Below are 26,185 nucleotides of genomic sequence, written 5' to 3' on the forward strand. Positions count from 1 at the left end.
TCACCGCCAGACACCACACTTGCTAGGTGGTAGCTTTAAATCGGCCGCGGTCCATTAGTACATGTCGGACCCGCGTGTCGCCACTGTGTGATCGCAGACCGAGCGCCACCACAAGGCAGGTCTCGAGATACGGAATAGCACTCGCCCCAGTTGTACGGACGACGTAGCTAGCGACTACATTGACGAAGCCTCGCTCCTTTGCCGAGCAGATAGTTAGAATAGCCTTCAGCTAAGTCCATGGCTACGACCTAGCAAGGCGCCATTAGTAACATTGCATGTATCTAAAGAGTCTCACTTATATCGTCAATAGCGATGTACCAAGGATGGATTAAAGTTAAGTATTCCAGAAGCTACGTACTTTTCTTTATATCATTCATTACGTATCCTGTTACATACCTATCTCTTGCCTGCTAAACGCGTGCCTTTCGGCTACTTCCGTGGCGTGGCTGTCTTGCTACGCTACAACAACTCCATCTGTCAAAAGCCTAAATAACCACCTTATGCAGCGCGAGACGTGAAAAAAGAGTGTCAGCGATGTTCTGGAAGGCATCGCGACAGGGATATGGAGCCAGGCCGACCCCAGTGACATGATCAGCTACGCTCGGTTTCCCGGTTGAGAATCCATAGTGCGAACAGCCCCATAGAGACAGTCCAAGAGATTCTCGATTGGGTTTAAATCTGGGCAGTTTGGTGGCCAGAGAAGTACAGTAAATTCATCCTGGTGCTCTGCGACGCACACACGTACACTAAGAGCTGTGTGACGTGTTTGCAGTGTCATGTTGCTAGATGTCATCGTGCCGAGGAAAACTTAACTTTATGTAGGGGTGGACATAGTTCCCAAGCATAGATGCACACTTGTGATGATCCATTGTGCCTTCCAGAATGACAATGTCACCCAGGGGATACCTCAAAAATATTGCCCAGACCATAACGCTCCCTCCCTGGTTGCAGGTTGTTTGGTTTCATACGTTTCACGCCATACGCGCCAATAGCCATCTGTCCGATGGAGCACCAAATGTGACTCATTTGAAATGGCCTCCTGTCGCCATTCATTGGACTCCCATTGAGGTATTTGCGGCCAAATTCCAGCCTTCGTCGCCGATAGATAGCAGTCAGCATGGAGCCATCAACCAGACAACTCCCGCGGGGTCCCATGTGCAGCAACGTTCGCTGAACGGTTATTGAGGAGACACTTTTGGTAGCTCCTCGGTTTATTTGGCCGGCCAGTTGCACAACAGTTGCACATCTATTCACCCGTACACATCTCCGCAGCCCTGTCATATATGGCCTCGACACCGGTTTTAGAATGCGCCATTCTGCCATGCACAGCATACTTTAACCATGGAAACTTAAACATTCCGGAAGTTCTTCCAAAATGGTTCAAATGGCTCTGAGCACTATGCGACTTAACTTCTGAGGCCATCAGTCACCTAGAACTTAGAACTAATTAAACCAAACTAACCGAAGGACATCACACACATCCATGCCCGAGGCAGGATTCGAACCTGCGACCTTAGCGGTCTCTCGGCTCCAGACTGTAGCGCCTAGAACCGCACGGCCACTCCGGCCGGCGAAGTTCTTCCACCCTTGGCCCAAAAGTCAATGATCATGGTTTTTTGGTGTCAGATAAACTGCTCTGTTTCCGCATTACGACGACGTCTGTACTGTTTTCTGCGTCTCTTCCCTCCTCTGCCCGGCACACTTCATATGCCCTCCACTGCTAGTGCTGTCGCTTGCCGTCTGTGAGTAGTTATCGCACGTTGACGTCGAACATAGGCGGTGGTCACATTAATGTAACTGGGCCGCGTGCCATGCTGTCTAAAAAGTCAATTGTGGATGATCTCAAAGGAGATATTTTGGTGCAGCATTAGTGATGAAAACGACCACCGTTATTGACGTCGGAAGAAGTGTCGTGTCGATTGTAATGACACACAACATCAAACGATCACCCGCCAACTAGAACAGCTCCCGAGATTAGATTAGATTAGATTAGTACTTGTTCCATAGATCAAGAATACGACACTTCATAATGATGTGGAACGTGTCAGGTTAATAAAAGGTGTCTACACAAGATATTACATTACACAGAATATTACAAGAGACTTAATATTTTTAATTTTTTGTGGGGGTGGGGAAATTATGCACTTACTATATCCAAAAATTCATCTAATGAGTAGCAGGAGGTGCCATTAAGAAATTCTTTTAATTTCCTTTTAAATTCTATATGGCTATCTGTCAGATTTTTGATGCTATTAGGTAAGTAACCAAAGACTTTTGTGGCAGCATAATTTATCCCCTTCTGGGCCAAAGTTAGATAGATTTAACCTTGAGTAATGAAGATCATCCTTTCGCCTGGTGTTGTAGCCATGCACACTGCTATTACTTTTGAATTCGTTCGGATTGTTTATAACAAATTTCATAAGTGAATATATATATATATATATATATATATATATATATATATATATATATATATATATATATAGTGAGGCTACAGTGAAGATCTCTAGCTCTTTAAATAAGTGTCTGCAGAATGATCTTGGATTAGCTCCAGCAATTATTCTGATTACACGCTTTTGTGCAGTGAACACACTTTTACTCACTGATGAGTTACCCCAGAATATGATGCCATACGCAAGCAGAGAATGAAAATAGACGTGGTAAGCTAATTTACTGAGATGTGTATCGTCAAAATTTGCAATGACCCTAATAGTGTAAGTAGCTGAACTCAAACGTTTCAGCAGATCCTCAGTGTGTTTTTTCCAGTTCAACCCCTCATCAATGCATACACCTAGAAATTTTGAATATTCTACCTTCGCTACAGATTTCTGATCTAAGTCTATATTTATTAATGGTGTCATTCCATTTACTGTGTGGAACTATATATACTGTGTTTTGTCAAAGTTTAATGAGAGACCATATGCAGAGAACCAGTTAATGATTTTCTGAAAAACATCGTTTACAATTTCACCAGTTAATTCTTGGCTGTTGGGTGTGATAGCTATACTTGTGTCATCGGCAAAAAGTACCAGCTTTGCATCTTCGTGAATATAGAATGGCAAGTCATTAATATATATTAAGAACAGCAGAGGATCCAAGACCGAACCTTGCGGCACCCCATTCTTGATTGTTCCCCAGTTCGAGAAATCACCAATTTTTTGCATATTATGTGAACTGCTTATTTCAACTTTCTGCACTCTTACCGTTAGGTATGATTTAAACCATTTGAGCACTGTCTCATATATATCACAGTAGTTGAGCTTATCTAGAAGTATTCCATGATTTACACATATCAAAAGCCTTTGATAGATCACAAAAAATCCCAACGGGTGACTTCCGGTTACTCAGAGCATTTAATATTTCATTAGTGAAAGTATATATGGCATTTTCCGGTGAAAAACCTTTCTGGAAACCAAACTGACATTTTGTTAAAACTTTATTTTTACAAAGGTGTGAAGCTACTCTACAATACATTACTTTTTCAAGAATTTTGGATAAGGCAGTCAGAAGAGAGATTGGGCGGTAGTTGTTGACATCAGACGTATCTCCTTTTTTATGCAGTGGTTTAACAATGGCATACTTCAGTCTATCTGGGAAAATACCCTGCTTCAGAGAGCTATTACATATGTGGCTAAGAATCCCACTTATCTCTTAGGAACAAGCTTTTATTATCTTGCTGGAAATGCCATCAATTCCACGTGAGCTTTTCTTCTTGAGAGAGTTTATTATCTTCCTAATTTCAGAAGGAGAGGTGGGTGGAATTTCAATTGTATCAAATGGTGTGGGTAAGGCCTCTTCCATTAACTGCCTTGCTTCCTCTACTGAACATTTAGATCCTATTTTCTCTACAACATTTAAAAAATGATTATTCAAAATGTTTTCGACTTCCAGCTTGTTATTTGTCAAGTTTCCATTCGCTTTGATGGTAATGCCGTCATCCTGTGCTCTTCGTTGCCCTGTCTCCCTTGTAATAATATTCCAAATTGTTTTGATTTGTCGATGATGACTGCTTAAGACAGACGGACCTTGAAGCTGACTGAAACCAGAAAGTACAAAACGGTACCACGCCAGACAACACCTCTCGGAATCTGTATAGTAAAAAACTAACCGTGTTGAACAGCATACATCGAGCGCTCACGATTATTTTGAAAGCAATAACGAAACCAATCCGAAGCTTGAAATCGCGAAATTGGTGTTACTAGAACACAAATTGGACGAAATGACAACGGGAGAATGTCATGTGACTAGGCGAATTCTTTGTTATATTATTCCTGAATAATTGAGGTATTTACAGTTGAAGAACGCCATCAGATGCCTGGAATGTGGACTGTGTTTGTCCTACAGCGAAATCTGGAGTGAGTTTACGAAGCTGCGACGTCGCGATGTTGTCTCAGCGTGTTCTCGCTCAACTTGCCCTGCATTAGGCAGGTTACAGGACAGGATTATTCCAGTATTCTGCGTGATCACATTTATCCGTTGTTGCAGACTTCATTTCCTGGACACCGACTTACGTATCAAGACGATAACGCTCCCATTCACACTGAATTAGTCCGAGATTGGTTTTATGAACACATCGATGAAGTGGAATACGTCGTACTGCCCCCTCAGTACATTGATCTGAATACAACTCAACCTTTGGGGTATACTGGAGGACAAGCCGAGCAATACGTATTTCCTTCCAAGAACACTTTCCGAATTAGCGAACATTTTGCACAAGGAATGGACATGTATCGCTACATTGTACATAACTCGTATTTGTCCGTCCTCGTCGGAATCAAGCTGTAATTCATATAAGATGTGTGCTAACAAACTAATCCCTCCGTCGGTAAAAATGGGACCCTTACACGATCACTTTGTTGTCTGTCCGTCAGTCTGATCGTCTGTTGAGACCCCTTTTTCTCAGGAACAGGTAGAAGTAGCAAGTTGAAATTCGTGTCAGGCAATAAGGTCTACGATCCCTTAGCGGTGTAAATGATTTCAGCTTTTATGTCAATGTAATCAGAAGGTGCGGCTATATATGCCACATATACACTGATACACGCAAACTCAGTCATCAAAACCTATAGATGAACTGTCCAGATACATGGCGCGCCTGGTGGCTAACACGAAAGAGCGTGGTAGGAAACCGAGAGGTCACGCGATCGAATCTCGTTCGGACTACGGATTTTTTACTCTTCATTTTAACCTCGCCTTCACATCTCAACATCGTGAGGAGTCGCCAGAAACGACCAGCGTTTCGCATTCCACGTTAAACTGTAGGTCTCCCTTTCCCGGTTGGATAACTAGGATAGGTTACGGACATGCAAATCGCCGAACTGGGGACCAACGGAAATACTTGAACCAGGCAATTGAACCATTATTATTATTATTATTATTATTATTATTATCTATGTACATAATTAAGTTTGTACAGAACCATTAGAACACAAGACCTGCTCGTACTCGTACTTGTCCCGCTTTTTCTAACATTATCTGAACTTTTTTAACATTATCTGAATTTTCTGGCTGAAAATGATAGCAATATTGAATAGGAAACACTTCCTAATGTTGTGCAAAATTATATTTATTTGGTCACGAACCGACTTAGGCTTCTTAGGCCATCGTCAGATGACTGCTGAATGTTGCAAAAACAGATAAAATGACGTGCAACTTCCATAGATATTATTTACTAAATACTAATTTATTGCCGGCCGCGGTGGTCTAGCGGTTCTAGGCGCTCAGTCCGGAACCGCGCGACTGCTCCGGTCGCAGGTTCTAATCCTGCCTCGGGCATGGATGTGTGTGATGTCCTTAGGTTAGTTAGATTTAGGTAGTTCTAAGTTCTAGGGGACTGATGACCACAGATGTTAAGTCCCATAGAGCTCAGAGCCATTTGAACCATTTGAACTAATTTATTTACTTCTGGCTTCTAACATACACATACTGCTTAGTCAACAAAAATTAAAAGGACTGACATATCGCAAGATAACATTCACGTTCATCATACATACATTTTAGGGCATATATTAGTAAATTTATGTTCCGACTGAAAATCTTTCATTCACTTAAAATACTGGACACACAGCGCAGCTGTGTGGCCAAGTATTACGCCTCCCAACGCACATAGAAGCTGGATTTGAAAGTCAACTAAAAACCACTGTTGTTTTTCTCGACTTAATTGCGGCCTATGATACAGTTTGGAGAGAGAGTTCTTTACAAACTTCTGAGTAAAATATCATGCATCCAAATAGTATCCTTAACAAATAACATGTTTTGTGACCGGGCTTTTCAAATAGTCATGGGAGAAAGCAGGAGCAAAATAAGGAAACTGAATAATGACCTACACCAAGGATCGGTGCTCGCACCTGCTATTTTCAATCTATATATCCCTGATCTGCCTCATCAAGATCCAAGAAATACGGTTATGCTGACGACCTAACACTAGCTGCCTGCAGTAACACCATAGAAGAGACCATCAGCATATTGACAGAGGACCTCTCCGTGGTGGGCAAATACTTCGCTGACTGGAGACTTACTCCTAACATGAATAAAACTGAAGTGTCCAGTTTCCACCTCTACAATGGACAAGCAAATAAGCAGCCAGTAGAATATTTTAATAGCTACCTCCTACGCTACAATCCATACCCGAAATACCTGCGCATCACACTGGATAGAACGCTGTCGTATAAAAGGCACTTGGAGAACACCGCAGCCAAAGTTAATACTAGGAACAACATAATCCACAAATTATGCGGCGCAACCTGGGGTGCAAACGCATCCACACTTCGAACTTCAGCTCATAGCCTGGTGTATTCCGTTGCTGAATACTGCTCGCCGGCTCGGCTAAATAATTGCTACACAAAGAAAGTCGACATCAAGCTGAATGAAACTATGAGAATAATCAGTGGTAGCTTAAGAAGTACTCCAGTTCACTGGCTTCCTGTCCTGTGTCACGCTGCTCCCTCCCACATTCGCAGACAGGAACACCTCCTTAGAGTATATAAAGAAAAATATTAGCAAATCTCAGTCTACCTGTCCACGAAGACCTTCCTGGTATAGCTCTGAAAAGACTTAAATCTAGGTCTCCTCCATCCCCTAGTGCAGAACAACTACTAGCAGAAAATTTCAATACAAATGACAAATGGAAGGACTACTAACAGCCCACTGTGCAAGTCCTTGCCCCTCACACCATCGACTCTGCTCAGGTGATGGCAGGAATGGAACTGCCTCGCCACATATGGAAGACACTTAATAGAATGAGAACTTCACATGGTGTCTGTCAGGATGCACTTCACAAATGGGGATTTGCAAAATCATCGTCCTGCGACTGCAGTGAACCTCGCCAGACTATCCGACACATTACAACCACCTGCCCACTAAGTTCATATCCTGGAGACCCAGCCGATTTCTTCCAAGCAGCATACACGGCGCTGGACTGGATAAATGGCCTCGATATTACAATATAGTTCTAATTGTCAGATATCATAATAAATTCTAAATATGTATATAACTGTTCGTATTTAAGCTGTAAAGAAGTTTTATGTCCGTGTGTCTTCCACTGCTGATTATCTATACAGAAGGTACAAAAATTATGACACTTAGAGCGTTTTTTCAACATTCTCCGTGCATCTTTCGATAGAAAACCACTCATATGATAGACCTTACGAAATTTTACGTTCTGTTAAGAAAACCAGAATGGTGACCCTACTGGAAATTCTGGAAATCAACAAACATGTGAGCCGGCCGAAGTGGCCGTGCGGTTAAAGGCGCTGCAGTCTGGAACCGCAAGACCGCTACGGTCGCAGGTTCGAATCCTGCCTCGGGCATGGATGTTTGTGATGTCCTTAGGTTAGTTAGGTTTAACTAGTTCTAAGTTCTAGGGGACTAATGACCTCAGCAGTTGAGTCCCATAGTGCTCAGAGCCATTTGAACCATTTGAACAAACATGTGACGCTGATTGCCATCTTGTTGTTAATATTAAATAAACAAACTAAATTTCCTTTTTCCCTTGTATTAAATTAAGTTTGATATGTACAAAATGCTTAAAACTATAAATTGAACTTTATTTTTTTCATCTGTTGTTAAAAGTATCTTCAAATTTTTTTAAAAATTATTTTTCCCCTTTTTAGTTAAATATAACTATTTCTGCGTGGCATAAAAATATGATGAAGTACTGTCTTATGTTAACACTCCACATGTCATCATTTTGTATTTTTTATATTTTCTGTACAAATCATATTAATTTAAGTAGCACGATATTGATCTGTTTTGTGACATTCAGCTGCCACCTGACAATCACCCAAGAAGGCGAAAGGAAAATAAATATAATTGAACAGTACATTAAAATGTGTTTTCTACTTAATATTGTTCATTTTTTGCGCAACCTCTGTATATGTGGGAGGAAACTGTGGTGTCACCGCCAGACACCACACTTGCTAGGTGGTAGCCCTTAAATCGGCCGCGGTCCGTTAGTACACGTCGGACCCGCGTGTCGCCACTGTCAGTGATTGCAGACCGAGCGCCGCCACACGGCAGGTCTAGAGAGACGTCCTAGCACTCGCCCCAGTTATACAGCCGACTTTGCTAGCGATGCTACACTGACAAATACGCTCTCATTTGCCGAGACGATAGTTAGCATAGCCTTCAGCTACGTCATTTGCTACGACCTAGCAAGGCGCCATTACCAGGTTATATTGAGATTGTTATTAATGTATCAACAAGAGCGATATTCTCCAATTATGGATTAAAGTTAAGTATTACATCAACTACGCACTTTATTTGCTACTATAAATTCCCTTAACTGTTCCAGACCTCACGCCAGTCTGCGTGAGCTTAAACGCGTGCATTTCGGCCTCCTCTAGCAACACGGTGTTGGCTCTTCTGCCAACACATCACATTGGCGACGAGTGTAAAAACGGTCTTCTTTATATTGCACTAATTTACTTGTCATGGCTTCGCCACAATCTCCAGATGTACTGTCCGAATTTTATCGCTTGCAGAATCAGCAGACGCAGGCCTTATTGGATGCCCTTGGACAGCTCGTCCAGGGTCAACGCGCAATGCAAAACGATGCGGCGGCCGCCGCTCCACAGCTACCGCAGCCACAACACGCAGTTGCACCACCTTTTCGTCCTTTTGATGCGGCACTGGAAAGCTGGACGGAGTGGTCCCCCCAATTTAGATTCCATCTCGCCGCCTACAGAATTCAAGGTATTGAGAGGCAGCCTTTTTTGCTTTCTTGTGTAGGCGTCCAGACGTACCGAGTGATAGTGAAATTATTTCCCCGACGCGACGTAGCAACTCTGTCCTACGACGAAATTTTGTCTGCATTAGATGCATATTTTAAAGACTCAGTCAATGTAGTTGCAAAAAGGTATACCTTCTTTCGTACAAAACGTATGGCCGGTCACACTAATCGGGAGTGGGTTGCAACTTTGCAAGGCCTTACTAGGGATTGTGCTTTTGCGTGTGAATGTGGACTCCCTTATTGCGTGATGCAATTGCACAGACCGTTTCTGATGTTCGTATAAGGGAACAGATTTTGAAACTAGTCAATCCCTCCCTTCAACAAGTGATGGACATATTGGATCGGCAGGACACACTTGACTTTGCTCAGGAATCATTTGAAACTTCGCCAGCCGTGTGTCACATTAACCGGCCCGCCGGACGAGCTGCACGGAACAGTAAACAGCCCTCATGCCCGCGGTGTGCTACTAGACATTCGCGTGAGAATTGCCCGTCACGCCAAGCTATTTACTTTTTCTGTAATAAAAAAGGACATCTTCAGAGTGTTTGCCAGAAAAAGCTTAGATCGGACACTCACAACCATTCCAGGCCCTTTGCTTCGCGCCGGAATCGAACCAAGAATACTCAGGCTCGTGAACCTTCGCCCATGGAAATTCATGCAGCTCATTCCACTCCGCCCAGTGCCACTCTCTTTAACAGTGACTGTGTTCGTCCCACAAATAGTGTGCGTCGACATCGCCGGAAATCGCGTCAAGTCGCAAGTGCTTCTGTACCAGTGTCTGTTCACGTTGCACGAGACAGTCGCTCTTGTCGTCAGCAGGACAATAAACTTTTTGTAGATTTGGACATTCATGGCAACGTGATACCATTCCAGCTCGATACCGGAGCTGCAGTTTCATTGATCAATAAAGACACGTACAAACAACTGGGCACACCTCCGTTGCGTGCCGCAAATGTTAAGTTAAATAGTTATTCAGGACAAGCTATCCCTGTGTTAGGACAGTGCAGCCTTCTTGCAACATACAAGGGACAAACAAAACTTGTGTCTTTTTACGTCCTTCGTTCTTCTTCTGCAGTGAACTTGTCTGGTTTAGATTTATTTCAGTTGTTTAACTTGTCTATAGTAAATCAGGTCCTATCAGTGAACCAGACTGTGCCTTCAGCCAGTGTTTCTCGTCTATGTGAAAAGTTTGCAGACATTTTTGCACCGGGCCTCGGTTGCGCTAAGAACTATAAAGCACATTTGGAACTGAAAGTAAACGCGCAACCGAAATTTTTCAGAGCGCGCAATGTTCCCCACGCATTGCGTGATGCGGTCGCAAGAACATTACACGATTTGGAATCACAAGGTGTGATTGAACGTGTGCAGGCTTCTCTCAGGGCATCACCCTTAGTAATTTTGCCAAAACCTTCCGGAAAATTGAGACTTTGTGTGGACTTCAAAGCTACAGTGAATCCACAACTAGTGATTGCAACTTTTCCTTTACCCCGCCCGGAAGATCTTTTTGAATTTGGTGTTACTAAGTTTCATGATTTCTTGTATGGTCGTCACTTTACCATCATCACAGACCACAAACCTTTGACATCGCTTTTTCATCCGAACAAGCCTGTACCTCCACGTACAGCGCAGAAATTCATTCGCTGGTCTATTTTCCTCTCGCAGTACCGCTACGATATCTTGTATCGGTCCACTGCTAAGCACGGAAACGCCGATGCGTTGTCCCGTTTGCCTGTTGCTGAGGATAGAGCATTCGATTCTTCCGAACTTGCTTGCATGTTCATTGATGCGGAAACCGATGGCGTGGTCGAATCGTTTCTGGTTAATTTTAGTCGTATAGCTACAGCCACAGCTGCTGACCCTGTCCTTGCTGCCCGCATCTCGTGGTCTTGCGGTAGCGTTCTCGCTTCCCACGCCCGGGTTCCCGGGTTCGATTCCCGGCGGGGTCAGAGATTTTCTCTGCCTCGTGATGGCTGGGTGTTGTGTGCTGTCCTTAGGTTAGTTAGGTTTAAGTAGTTCTAAGTTCTAGGGGACTTATGACCACAGCAGTTGAGTCCCATAGTGCTCAGAGCCATTTGAACCCTGTCCTTGCTACCGTTTTGCGTTTTGTTGCTACGCAATGGCCCTTGTCAAAGTCACGGATCGAGGATCCGTTGATTCGCCGATTTTTTGCTCACAAGGAGAGACTTTTTGTTCGACGTGGTGTTTTGCTGTTGCGTTCTGATAATGATCAGTCCCGGGTCGTGGTCCCACGTTCGTTACAGTCCTCTGTCTTACGGCTTCTCCACCAAGGACATTGGGATATAGTGAGAACGACACAACTTGCTCGTCAGCACTGTACTTGGTTCGGAATCGATGCTGCGATTACGAATATGTGCTCTTCTTGCATGGCGTGTGCTGAACAACAATCCGCACCACCGCGGAAATTCTTTGCATGGCCGAAAGCCATTTCCCCTTGGCAACGCTTACACATCGATTTTGCTGGTCCAATCTGGAATGCTCGATGGTTGGTTGTGGTCGATTCTTTCAGTAATTTTCCTTTTGTTGTCCGGATGTCTTCCACGACGTCTTCTGCCACCATCCAAGCGTTATCTGCTATCTTTTGCGTTGAAGGTCTTCCACAGACTGTTGTTTCCGACAATGGCCCACAATTCATGTCCGCAGAATTTCAGTCATTCTGCAAGGCCAATGGTATTCAACATCTGACATCCGCGCCGTTTTCGCCTCAGTCAAACGGTGCCGCTGAACGATTGGTCCGGACTTTCAAGTCACAGATGTTGAAGCTGAAAGAGTCGCATTCTCGGGAGGACGCGTTATTGCTCTTTCTGTCCACGTATCGCTCTCAGCCCCGAGATGGTCGCTCGCCGGCTGCGTTGCTCCACGGTCGTCCTCATCGAACCTTGATGTCTTTGCTACATCCGCCGCATCAGGTTCCTTTGCAGCGGCAGCCACCTGCTTTTGCTCCAGGCGACGTTGTATACTATCGCAACCATCGCGGTTCACGGCGTTGGCTCGCAGGGCGCATTCTTCGCTGCCTCGGCCGCGCTATGTATCTGGTTTTGGGGGCCTCTGGTGCGGTGCGTCGGCATCTCAATCAGCTGCGCCTCTGTCGTCGCACGGGTTCTGCCGCTCCCCGTCTGCTTTCAGCGACGGTGCCGTCCGGTCAGCGCCCTGGGGACACATCTACTGGCTCGCCTCATCCCCAGGTGTTACCGACGCTGCCTTCCATTTTGCCCAATGGGGACGCGCCGCCGCCGCCGCCGCCGCCTGATCTCCCGCCGGCGACGCCCGCAAAGGACGCGTCGCTGCAACCGCTGGGCGCCTCCATGGGTCACGCGCCGCCGATCGCTTCCCGTGACCAGCTGTCCTCCGACATGGAACTCTTGCCCGCTCCGGACCAGATGTCGTCTTCGCCCGTCGGGTGCCCCGTTCTGATGGAGGTCGACCCTTCGGCCCCTCCTGTCTCTTTACGGGCGCGTACACCGCATGTTGGCGTGCACCCTGGACTAGGCTTTCAGGCGTTTCCTAGCTCCCCTCGGACCGAATGGTAGGGTGCGGGTGGCACAGCCTCGCCTGTTGTTAGGCGCCCCACCTCGTCGCATACGTCAACATGGGGTCCTCCCCACGGCGGGCGGAAGCCTTATAACACAACCGTACGCCGATTTGCGGGGGAGGAATGTGGTGTCACCGCCAGACACCACATTTGCTAGGTGGTAGCCTTTAAATCGGCCGCGGTCCGTTAGTATACGTCGGACCCGCGTGTCGCCACTGTCAGTGATTGCAGACCGAGCGCCGCCACACGGCAGGTCTAGAGAGACGTCCTAGCACTCGCCCCAGTTGTACAGCCGACTTTGCTAGCGATGCTACACTGACAAATACGCTCTCATTTGCCGAGACGATAGTTAGCATAGCCTTCAGCTACGTCATTTGCTACGACCTAGCAAGGCGCCATTACCAGGTTATATTGAGATTGTTATTAATGTATCAACAAGAGCGATGTTCTCCAATTATGGATTAAAGTTAAGTATTACATCAACTACGCACTTTATTTGCTGCTATAAATTCCCTTAACTGTTCCAGACCTCACGCCAGTCTGCGTGAGCTTAAACGCGTGCATTTCGGCCTCCTCTAGCAACACGGTGTTGGCTCTTCTGCCAACACATCAGAGAAACATGACTTCTTGGATGCCGAACAGTGGGACTCAGGTTAGAGATGGAAGAGGAATACACATATCAGCCTTACATGCAAAACTGTTTCCGCAAAAAACGTGATCCTTCGTGTGACCTCTGCACGAACGCCCGGCCCAAGGTTGCAAAGCGGCTGTAGTTGAAAGAAAAGCGGCAGAACGGGTTCCCTGGACTCGGTTCTTTCCCGCTAAACCAGGGTCTGCTGCCGCTCAAAGCAGCTCCCAGCAGGAAGCTACGGAGACACGTAAACGAGTTGCCCTGCATAAGCGAAACATGGTCTCTAAGAGCCACTAAGAACATTTCTACGATGCACTTCATGTTAATTATCGAAAGGATTTACAATAGGCGGTACAGATTTCAAAGGAAAGGGAAATAGAGATCAGATCAAGTAAAACTTCGTCATAATTTTTTTCATCTTCACGATAAATACCCCAGCATCCTTTACGGCATGTACACGGTCCCGTCATATTAATGTGACCACCGCCTATGTTCGACATCAACGAGCAATAATCACTCAGATGGCAGGTGGCAGCACTAGCAGTGGACGGTATATAAACCCTGTCGGGGGATGCGGAAAACAGTGCAGTCGTTTCGTAAACTGGAAACGGAGGAATTTGTCTGAAGTCCAAAACATTGGCTTTGGAGCCAAGGAGAGAAGCATTTACAAAATGGCTAAGTTTGTAAACTGTTCGCACGCCGCTGTGATTGAAATATACCGTGCATGGAAAAGAGCGCTATCCAAACTGGCGCCGAGGCAACTGTGCCGCACCACTAGTCATGAAGACAGGAGTGAACGATGGCAGCGGAGACGACTACTGCCAAATAGACGTGCAACTGTTGAGCAGCTGACTGACCCCCCGCCCCCCCCCCCCCCCCCCCGCCCCGGATGAACCAGGGGGATACTAACAGTGTCTCCTCAACGACCGTTGCTGCGTATACGCCACCGCAACAGGCTCCTGGTTCATGTACCCCTGCTGACTGCTATTCATCAGCGACGAATGTCCGCCCCCGGTAGCTGCGTGGTCAGGGCGACGGCATGTCATACCTCACGCCCCGGGTTCGATTCCCGGCTGGGTCACAGATTTTCTACGCTCAGGGACTGGGCGTTGTGTTGTCCTAATCATTATCATTTCATCCCCATCGACACGCAAGTCGCCGAAGTGGCATCAACTCGAAAGACTTGCACCAGGCGAATGGTCTACCCGACGGGAGGTCCTAGCCACAAGGCATTTATCAGCGACGAATGCTGGAATTTTCAAGCCAATACCGCAGCTAGACTGAGTGGCGACAAGTGGCCTTTCACATGAATCACATTTTATATTCCATCGGACAGTTGGCCGTTCGCGTGTACGAAGTGAAACGATTGAAAGTAAGCCGGCCGAAGTGGCAGTGAGGTTCTAGGCGGTGCAGTCTGGAACCGCGAGACCGCTACGGTCGCAGGTTCGAATCCTGCCTCGGGCATGGATGTGTGTGATGTCCTTAGGTTAGTTAGGTTTAACTAGTTCTAAGTTCTAGGGGACTAATATCCTCAGCTGTTGAGTTCCATAGTGCTCAGAGCCATTTGAACCATTTTGATTGAAAGTAAACATCCTGCAACAATCGTCGGAAGGGTCCAGGGCAAAGCAGGCAGCATTATGGTTTCGTGAATGTTTCTGTAGCATTCCTTGGGTGACTGCGTCATTCCGGAAGGCACAATGGACAAACATCTGGACAATGCATCTATCGTTGGGGACCATGTCTATCCCTACATGCAGTTTGTTTTTTCTTGGCTCCGTGGCATCTACCGGCATCTACATCTACATGGTTACTCTGCAATACACTTAAATGCCTGACAGAGGGTTCATCGAACCATTTTCATACTACTTCTCTAGCATTCCACTCTCGAACTGCACATGGGAAAAAGGCACACCTGAATCTTTCCGTTCAAGCTCTGATTTCTCTTATTTTAGTATGATGATCATTCCTCACTACGTAGGTGGGTGTCAACTAAATATTTTCGCATTCGGAAGAGAAAGTTGGTGACTGAAATTTCGTAAATAGATCTCACCGCAAAGAAAACCGCCTTTGTTTCAGTGACTGCCACCCCAACTCGCGTATCATTTCAGTGACACTCTCACCCCTATTGCGCGATAACACGAAACGAGCTGCCCTTCTTTGCACTTTTTCGATGTCCTCCGTCAATCCCACCTGGTAAGGATCCCACGCCGCGCAGCATATTCCAGCAGAAGACGGACACGTCTAAAGTAGGCTGTCTCTTTAGTGGGTTTGTCGCATCTTCTAAGTGTTCTGCCAACAAAGCGCACTCTTTGCTTCGCCTTCGCCACAATATTATCTACGTGGTCTTTCCAATTTAAGTTGCTCGTAATTGTAATTGCTAGGTATGTAGTCGAGTTGACAGCCCTTACATTAGTGCGATTTATCGTATACCCAAAATTTATCGGATTTCTTTTAGTACCTATGTGGATGACTTCTCACTTTCCTTTGTTTAGTGCCAATTGCCACTTTGTGCACCATACAGAAATTCTCTCTAGTTTATTTTGTAATCGGAATTGATCGTCTGATGATTTTACTAGACGATAAATTACAGCGTCATCTGCAAACAATCTAAGGGGGCTGCCCAGATTATCACCTAGATCATTTATGTAAATCAGGAACAGCAGAGGGCCCATGATACTACCTTGCGGAACGCCAGATATCACTTCTGTTCTACTCGATGATTTACCGTCTATCACTACGAACTGTGACCTCTCTGAGAGGAAATCACGCCGGCCGAAGTGGCCGAGCGGTTCTAGGCGCTACACTCTGGAACCGCGCGACCGCTACGGTCGCAGGCTCGAATCCTGCCCCGGGCATGGATGTGCGTGATGTCCTTAGGTTAGTTAGGTTGAAGTAGTTCTAAGTTCTAGGGGACTGATGACCTCAGAAGTTAAGTCTCATAGTGCTCAGAGCCATTTGAACCGTTTTTTAGAGGAAATCACGAATCCAGTCACACAACTGAGACGATACTCCATATGCAAGCAATTTGATTAATAATCGCCTGTGAGGAACGGTATCAAAAGCCTTCTGGAAATCTAGGAATATGGAATCGATCTGAGATCCCTTGTCGACAGCACTCATTACTTCATGGGAATAAAGAGCTAGCTGTGTTCCACAAGGACGATATTTTCTGAATCCGTGTTGGTTATGTATCGATAAGTCATTTTCTTCAAGGTGATTCATAATGTTCGAGTACAGTATATGCTCCAAAATCCTACTGCAAATTGAGGGTCTGTAATTCAATGGGTTACTGCTATTTCGTTTCTTGAATATTGGTGTGGCCTGTGCTACTTTCCAATCTTTAGGAACAGACCTTTCGACAAGTGAGCGGTTGTATATGATTGCTAAGAAGGGCGCTATTGTGTCTGCATACTCTGAAATGAACCTGACTGTTATACCATCTGGACTGGAAGACTTGTCTTTCTTAAGTGATTTGAGTTGTTTCGCAACACCTAAGATATCTACTTTTATGTCACTCATGCTAACAGCTGTTTTGGTTACGAATTCTGGAATATTTACTTCATCTTCTTTCGTGAATGAATTACGGAAAACTGTATTTACTAACTCCGCTTTAGTGGCACCATCATCGGTAACATTTCCATCGCTATAGCGCATTGACGGTATCGTCTTGTACTTTACATACGACCAGAATCTCTTTGGGTTTTCTACCATATTTTGAGACAATGTTTCATTGTGAAAACTATTAAAAGCATCTCGCACTGACGTCCGCACTAAATTTCGAGCTCCCGTGACACTCAGCCAGTCTTGGGAATTTTGCGTTCTTCTGAATTTCGCATGCTTTTTTCGTTGCTTCTGCAACAGTGTTCTGACGCGTTTTGTATACCATGGTGGATCAGTCCCGTCTCTTATTAACTCATGCGGTATGTGTGGTGTCACCGCCAGACACCACACTTGCTAGGTGGTAGCCTTTAAATCGGCCGCGGTCCATTAGTATACGCCGGACCCGCGTGTCGCCACTGTCAGTGATAGCAGACCGAGCGCCACCACACGGCAGGTCTAGAGAGACGTACTGGCATTCGCCCCAGTTGTACAGCCGACGTTCATAGCAATGGTTCACTGACAACTACGCTCTCATTTGCCGAGACGATAGTTAGCATAGCCTTCAGCTACAATTGCTACGACCTAGCAAGGCGCCATAATCCTTTGCTATATATATTGTGGTTATAACATGTATCATCAAGAGCGATGTTCTACAAATGTGGATTAAAGTTAAGTATTCCAGAAGCTACGTACTTTTCTTTATAGCATTCATTACGTATCCTGTTTCAGACCTCACGCCAGTCTGCGTGAGTTTAAGCGCGTGCCTATCGGCTTCCTCTCATTGTGTCTAGGCTGTCTTGTCTAGACACAACAGTATGAATCTATCTATTGCTGTCGGAACTGTATTTCTGAATTTGAGCCATATCTGGTCTACACTTACATAATTAGCTTGGAAGGAATGGAAACTCTCTCTTAGGAAGGCATCAAGCGAATTTTTATCTGCTGTTATAAATAGAAATATTTTGCGTTTATTTTTAGCGATTTTGGTTGATATGGTTTTGAGCCTTGCAACAATGTAACGGGTGACACAGCTGGCACTGTACGTGCGTGGTTCAAAGATCACCAGAATGAGATTTCTGAGCTCCCCTGGCCACAAACTCGTCAGACTGAAACACAATGGAGTATCTGTGGGACCGCCTCGATCACGCTGTTCGCGCCTTGTATCGGCAACCGAGAAGCCTGGCGCAGCTGGCCACGGCACTTGAGTCGGCATGGATCCATATTCCTCTGAGGACGTCCCTGAACCTCACTGACTCTCTTCCTGCACGTCTCGCTTTGCAAAAGATACTTTGGACGGGTAGTCACTTTAATGCTGCTGGACAGTGTATGTGTTCTTCTGCTGTCCTTACCATTTCTTGCAATCTGGTCATCTGTATCACAGCAGTTATAGTTTACTTGCGTTGTTTTTTTTTCCTTCTCTCAGGCAAATTTTTCTAGAAGCTGACACACTAGGAAACTTTCACTTCTGACTATTTTTCGAATTTCCATCTACCTCTGTATCTACATACATACTCCGCAAGCCACCGTACGCTGTGCAGCAGCGCGGTTCCGGACTGAAGCGCCTAGAACTGCTCGGCCACAACAGCCGGCACCACAGCATCATTAGCGAACAACCGCAGAGTGCTGCTGTTCCTGTCCACCAGATCACTTACGTGTATCGACAACTAGCTGGCCGTTCGCTGCTTCGCTCAGGTAGAGTGGTCTGCCCAGACTTTTTTTTTTTTTTTGTTTTTCTTTAATGGAATATTTATGTTGTTCACAAATTGCAACACCTTCTCAACTATTCACGCTAATGAAGGCCTTAGAAGCATGCAATTTCCCGAACGCACTTTTGACCAAAAAGCGATTCTGGCGGCCAGAGTCGGGGGTTTTTGTTAATCGTGCTTTTTGAGTTCTTGTCGCGAAATTTCCATTGAAACTTTCATCCCCTAACAAATTTCTTTATTTCTAACCTAGAAGCGAAATGTCAATTTTCATACATTCAGCTTTAAAATGTATTAATATAACAAAATATTCTCTTAAAAATTTCATCCCCTATTTTACTCCCTTATGAGTTATATTACCAAATACAATGAAACACTTTTTTTTTAAATTTCTAACCGGAAAGTCAAATATTAATTTTCATAAAAAGCTTGAAAAATGCTTTAGTAGTTCGTTAGTAACTATTTATTATAAAAAATATCCACTCATTGTTATACCCCGAGGTTGAACTTTCAAAAATGCTGAAAAATATATTTTTTTTATTTCTGACTGAGAAACCAAATACCAATTTTCATAGTTTTACCTCCAAAATTGCCTTAACAGCAACATATTTCCAAATAGCCTTTCGTCCCTTATTTCACCCCCTTAGGAGTGGGATTTTGGGCAATCCCTTCTTGAACGATGTTTAAAATGTACGATCAACACTCTCTCCATTTCAAGTTTCTCTCCTTATCTTTTTGGGATGGACGACGATTAGATAGTGAATCAGTCAGACTCTGAATGAGATTGTCACTCTGCAGCGGAGTGTGCGCTCATATCAAACTTCCTGGCAGATTAAAACTGTGTGCCGGACCGAGACTCGAACTCGGGACCTTTGCCTTTCGCGGGCAAGTGCTCTACCAACTGAGCCACCCCAGCACGACTCAGGCCCCCTCCTCACAGCTTTACTTCCGCCAGTCAAAGTCAAAGCACCAACAACTGAAGATCGTAAATGAGAAATGTCATTCTATCAGTCTGTTCTGAATCATCAAATCGGTAGATGATCAAATGTTGTGATCTGCTTGGAGCTATTAGTTAAGAGAAATCTGTTCACCCACAATTGTAACGGAAGCTGTACACAGGAATGTTTCGTGTAAAATACAGAACAGTTACCGCAAAATTGTTTGTCATTTAGTGGCCTGAATAGATCTGAGCTCCCTATAAGCACCCGCTCTCAGCAGGCGAAGAAGTCACACGTCACGATCCAGTGGCAAAATAACTTCAAGGACGGCGACCGCAAGCTAATAATAAGGTAAAATTTGGCACGTATATCAACCGGGTGACAGAACTTCCATGGACTGGAACATACAGTAACGAAAACTCCACCTGTAAAATTTCATTTAGTGTCCTAGCGCAGGAAGTGGACTAGAGGAGCTCAAAGAAGAGAGCTTTAATAATAATAAGTTGCAAGGATTTTGAAGAAAGTAACACAAGAAGATACGACGTTGCCCAGGGCAACGCAAGTCAGTTAGCGAAAATATATAAACAGGCACACGCATGGTGTTGCCTGAATTTATTTGAATATTCGGGAAATAAGTTTAACTTGATTAATGTGAGGGAGTATCAATAATATAAACAGTTAGACAAAAGATGTTAGCAACTCGGTCAAGAATGAAAGATATTCGCGTGCTTAACCCTAGCAACACCAACGCATTTTCCATAACGTTTAATGTCAAGAGCGGTTTTGTCCACCATCAAATAAACCTAAAAAATCGCTAATGTGTTTCATTTTTATTAACAACATACTTTTCTAAATAGATACTGTTGCCTAAGTAGGGTACAGAACCTGAAAAATGTCTTTTAGCACAATCTTAACAGCACCAATGGAGTTTACGTAATGTTTACGCCTAGTGGAGGTGTACTTCATGACCAGCAGAATTTTTTTAAAAAAAATACAAATTTCGTTAAATGTCGTTCATTTTCATTCACATGATACTTTTTAAAGCTATATGGGTACTGAGCGCGGTAGCGCAGAGGAGTACACTGGATTCCCATTCGGGAGGACGACGGTTCAAACCGCGTCCGGTCATCCTGACTTAGGTTTCCAGTTATTTCCCTACATCACTTAAGGCAAATACCGCAATGATTCCTTAGAAACAGCGTGGCTGATTTCCTTCTCCATCCTTCCCTAATCCTACCTTGTGCTCTGTCTCTAATGACCTCGTTGTCGAATGGACGTTAAACACTAATCTCCTCCTCCTCCTAAAGTTATACAGATGCCTAAGGAGACTCCTGAACCTGAAAATATGAGTACGACACTCATTGGGAAAACTCACACTCACTACTAAGACTTAAATTATTGGATTAAATGCCGGCCTTTGTGGCCGAGCGGTTCTGGGCGCTTCAGCCTGGAACAGCGCGACCGCTATGGTCGCAGGTTCGAATCCTGCCTCGGGCATGGATGTGTGTGATGTCCTTAGGTTAGTTGGTTTAAGTAGTTCTAAGTTCTAGGGGACCGATGGCCTCAGATGTTAAGTCCCATAGTGCTCAGAGGCATTTGAACCATTTGGATTAAATTTTACTGAAAAAATTAAAATATTTGTGGAACTAAGTACAAGAATTCATTAAAAACAATAAATATTATTTTCAAAACCTTTAAATATAAAGTACCAGAATCGGTTAAGAGATTTTCACACAAAGCACCCCTCCCCCCCCCCCCCCCCCCCCTCTGTGACCCCTTGGTATTGCGAGGGTTAAGTAACCTTCGGCACGTGACTGGAGAATAATTTCGTCATCCACACGAAAGGATTCTGCATCGTGATTGGTTCTAGGCGCTCAGTCTGGAACCGCCTGACTGCTACGGTCGCAGGTTCGAATCCTGCCTCGGGCATGGATGTGTGTGATGTCCTTAGGTTAGTTAGGTTTGGGTAGTTCTAAGTTCTAGGGGACTCATGACCACATCTGTTAAGTCCCACAGTGCTCAGAGCCATTTTTTTGCATCATGATTCCGAGACTTTAAGTGCATCAGCCATTTCCGACGGCACCCCTATGGCAGCCGGCCAGCACGACAGCAGAGCAGCATCGATTTGCAGCGCAGAGGCCGACCAGCTGGAGACGTAACGCCTACAGAGCGGCTCATCGCTGCGTCACTTGGTCCACGCGTGACGCATGTACCGAGTCGTGCAGCTAGCAGTCCTCCTGATTAGGTTGGCTGTAAACAGCATCAATTTGATTTTTTTTATTACTGCATTCTGTAAGGAGTTGTAAAGACACATTTCGAGTCGAGCCAGATGTAGCGGCATTATTTAAATACGAACGAGAATATACCTTTTGTTGTTACAGTTGTATGCCAGTCCGGGCTAGGAAGATGGAGGAATTAATGACTCTTATTAAGGTTCAAAGAGAGAAACAGTCTTATAGTTTTAAACACAAGAGGAAGCGGGTCAAATAGTATCGAAACTCAAGAAGAAAAATTGTCAGATTTAAAGACATAAGGGGGGAAGTAGCTACAAAAGAAGATAAAATCTCTAATATAGGAGAGATGTTATTAAAGTTACCCAAGCAGTCACAGGTTGAGATAGAAAAAACAGTACGACTTAGTAAGCGAGGAGGTTTAGGAACAGTTTAAGAAGAGAAACGAGAAGATGCAACGACGCCAGGCCGAGTGGAGGCGTTAGAATAAAGTACAGAATTCGGTGAAATAATTCGTGGTCTAAACAGCACGACTAGTTTGGAGGAGCGTCTATAGGAGTTGGCTGACCGAAAGTTATAACAGAAACTTGTGTCTACTAGCGCTACCACCTATTCTTTGGGCGATAGTATAGAACACCAGACGGAATTTCGGAACTTACGCGAAGCATTCGAGAATATCCAGCGGGAACTTAGTAGGAAAACGACTATGAATATTACGGCGGTATCAAGTGATTTGGTAGAATAACTGCAACTAGGGAATGGAATTAATTTATCAAAGCAGTTTCCAAAGTCTGAACATGATGGGGAGGTACACCAAGTGTATTTTTTGCGAGTATTTTCTAGGTCGTTGCCTAAGAAATGGGAAAATCGTAAGAAAATAGATGTTTCATTTTTTTATTTGGTTCGGGACGCGGCAGATTAGGGAACTGCTCATTCGGAAGATTTTGAATAATGGGACAATTTTCAGGAAAAATTCACGAAGACATACTGGTCCTCTAGCACACAGAAAATGCTGATTCTAGATTTGCGATGGGTGTCCAGTAAGTAATGCAACACATTTTTGTTCTGAAAGCAGGTTGGTTTTATTCAGGATTCCAATATACCACACTATTTCCCACTCTTTTGGCTACAAAACCTTACTTTTCAACCTAATATCCGTTCAATGCGACGGCTTACGCCACCTTACTGGGAGGGCCAGTATGCGCGAGAGGTGCTAGGCGCTTCAGTCCGGAACCGCGCGACCGCTACGGTCGCAGGTTCGAAACCTGCATCGGGCATGGATGTGTGTGATGTCCTTAGGCTAGTTAGGTTTAAGTAGTTCTAAGTTCTAGGGGACTGATGACCTCAGATGTTAAGTCTCATAGTGCTTAGAACCATTTGAACCATTTGAACGGAATGCAGCGAGCAAGTCTGAAGGAGCGAAAGGGTTTAAGTGGTCACCTTCCATAGCAGTCAAAGCAGCAGAACTACAGAATATGGTCACGGAAATTTTGCAAAAACAAGCGGAAAGCAAATTACGAAAATACAGTAAAGGAAATCAGAACAAAGAGAGGGTTCCTACGACAGTAATAGTACAATGTCTGTAGCATACTGTATTGAATTTATAATGAAAATAGGTGATATATATAAGACACAAACAATCATGGCGGAATTACATAGTTTCTTTCATAACACGAGTAACAAAATAAGACTGCATTTCGTGGGTGGAAATTAGTATAAAGGCACTCACTGTCCTGTTGTGTTATTGTATTGTTAGTACTTCGTCCGTAGCACACTGTATTGAATTTATAATGAAAATAGGTATATATACAGGGTGTTACAAAAAGGTATGGCCATACTTTCAGGAAACATTCCTCACTTACAAAGAAAGAAAATATGTTATGTGGGCATGTGTCCGGAAACGCTTACTTTCCATGTTAGAGCTCATTTTATTACTTCTCTTCAAATCACATTAATCATGGAATGGAAACACACAGCAACAGAACGTACCAGTGTGACTTCAAACACTTTGTTACAGGGAATGTTCAAAATGTCCTCCGTTAGCGAGGTTACATGCATCCACCATCCGTCGCATGGAATCCCTGATGCGCTGATGCAGCCCTGGAGCATGCCGTGTTGTATCACAGCCGTCCACAATACGAGCACGAAGAGTCTCTACATTTGGTACCGGGGCTGCGTAGACAAGAGCTTTCAAATGCCCCCATAAATGAAAGCCAAGAGGGTTGAGGTCAGGAGAGCCTGGAGGCCATGGAATTGGTCCGCCTCTACCAACCCATCGGTCACCGAATCTGTTGTTGAGAAGCGTACGAACACTTCGATTGAAATGTGCAGGAGCTCCATCGTGCATGAACCACATGTTGTGTCGTACTTGTAAAGGCACATGTTCTAGCAGCACAGGTAGAGTATCCCGTATGAAATCATGATAACGTGCTCCATTGAGCGTAGGTGGAAGAACATACTGACGAAACTAAAATGAGCTCTAACATGGAAATTAAGCGTTTCCGGACACATGTCCACATAACATCTTTTCTTTATTTGTGTGTGAGGAATGTTTCCTGAAAGTTTGGCCGTACCTTTTTGTAACACCCTGTATAAGACACAAACAATCATGACGGAATTACATAGTTTCTTTCATAACACGAGTAACAAAATATGACGACTGCATTTCGTGGGTGGAAATTAGTATAAAGGCACTCACTGTCCTATTGTGTTATTGTATTGTTAGTACTTCGTCCAACCTCGTTTCTTCCTAAACACCTCAAAAGTTCTCTTCGGCGTTGACTTTTTGGGGTTTTCAGTTCTTGCAGTGAAATTGTCTCCCACTCTTCTTGCATCTCTCTTTTCCGCTCACATACGGCCTTAACTTGTCTTCCATTGCGATAAACACACCTTCAAAGTACACTCCTGGAAATGGAAAAAAGAACACATTGACACCGGTGTGTCAGACCCACCATACTTGCTCCGGACACTGCGAGAGGGCTGTACAAGCAATGATCACACGCACGGCACAGCGGACACACCAGGAACCGCGGTGTTGGCCGTCGAATGGCGCTAGCTGCGCAGCATTTGTGCACCGCCGCCGTCAGTGTGAGCCAGTTTGCCGTGGCATACGGAGCTCCATCGCAGTCTTTAACACTGGTAGCATGCCGCGACAGCGTGGACGTGAACCGTATGTGCAGTTGACGGACTTTGAGCGAGGGCGTATAGTGGGCATGCGGGAGGCCGGGTGGACGTACCGCCGAATTGCTCAACACGTGGGGCGTGAGGTCTCCACAGTACATCGATGTTGTCGCCAGTGGTCGGCAGAAGGTGCACGTGCCCGTCGACCTGGGACCGGACCGCAGCGACGCACGGATGCACGCCAAGACCGTAGGATCCTACGCAGTGCCGTAGGGGACCGCACCGCCACTTCCCAGCAAATTAGGGACACTGTTGCTCCTGGGGTATCGGCGAGGACCATTCGCAACCGTCTCCATGAAGCTGGGCTACGGTCCCGCACACCGTTAGGCCGTCTTCCGCTCACGCCCCAACATCGTGCAGCCCGCCTCCAGTGGTGTCGCGACAGGCGTGAATGGAGGGACGAATGGAGACGTGTCGTCTTCAGCGATGAGAGTCGCTTCTGCCTTGGTGCCAATGATGGTAGTATGCGTGTTTGGCGCCGTGCGGGTGAGCGCCACAATCAGGACTGCATACGACCGAGGCACACAGGGCCAACACCCGGCATCATGGTGTGGGGAGCGATCTCCTACACTGGCCGTACACCACTGGTGATCGTCGAGGGGACACTGAATAGTGCACGGTACATCCAAACCGTCATCGAACCCATCGTTTTACCATTCCTAGACCGGCAAGGGAACTTGCTGTTCCAACAGGACAATGCACGTCCGCATGTATCCCGTGCCACCCAACGTGCTCTAGAAGGTGTAAGTCAACTACCCTGGCCAGCAAGATCTCCGGATCTGTCCCCCATTGAGCATGTTTGGGACTGGATGAAGCGTCGTCTCACGCGGTCTGCACGTCCAGCACGAACGCTGGTCCAACTGAGGCGCCAGGTGGAAATGGCATGGCAAGCCGTTCCACAGGACTACATCCAGCATCTCTACGATCGTCTCCATGGGAGAATAGCAGCCTGCATTGCTGCGAAAGGTGGATATACACTGTACTAGTGCCGACATTGTGCATGCTCTGTTGCCTGTGTCTATGTGCCTGTGGTTCTGTCAGTGTGATCATGTGATGTATCTGACCCCAGGAATATGTCAATAAAGTTTCCCCTTCCTGGGACAATGAATTCACGGTGTTCTTATTT

The 26,185-nt window shown here is 45.3% G+C and overlaps 1 protein-coding gene and 1 non-coding gene across 2 annotated transcripts in view; both read right to left on the reverse strand.

Moving 5' to 3' along the window:
- The window catches only part of LOC124802677 (ATP-binding cassette subfamily G member 4-like), a 311,068-nt gene that overhangs the window by 166,779 nt on the left and 118,104 nt on the right, over positions 1 to 26,185 (reverse strand). The gene's annotated exons all lie outside the window — the stretch shown is intronic.
- Positions 19,553 to 19,627, reverse strand: Trnas-cga. Its single transcript has one exon. It is a non-coding gene; the product is annotated as a tRNA-Ser (tRNA).

This window comes from Schistocerca piceifrons, chromosome 6, assembly GCF_021461385.2.
Source record: "Schistocerca piceifrons isolate TAMUIC-IGC-003096 chromosome 6, iqSchPice1.1, whole genome shotgun sequence".
NCBI lineage: Eukaryota > Metazoa > Arthropoda > Insecta > Orthoptera > Acrididae > Schistocerca > Schistocerca piceifrons.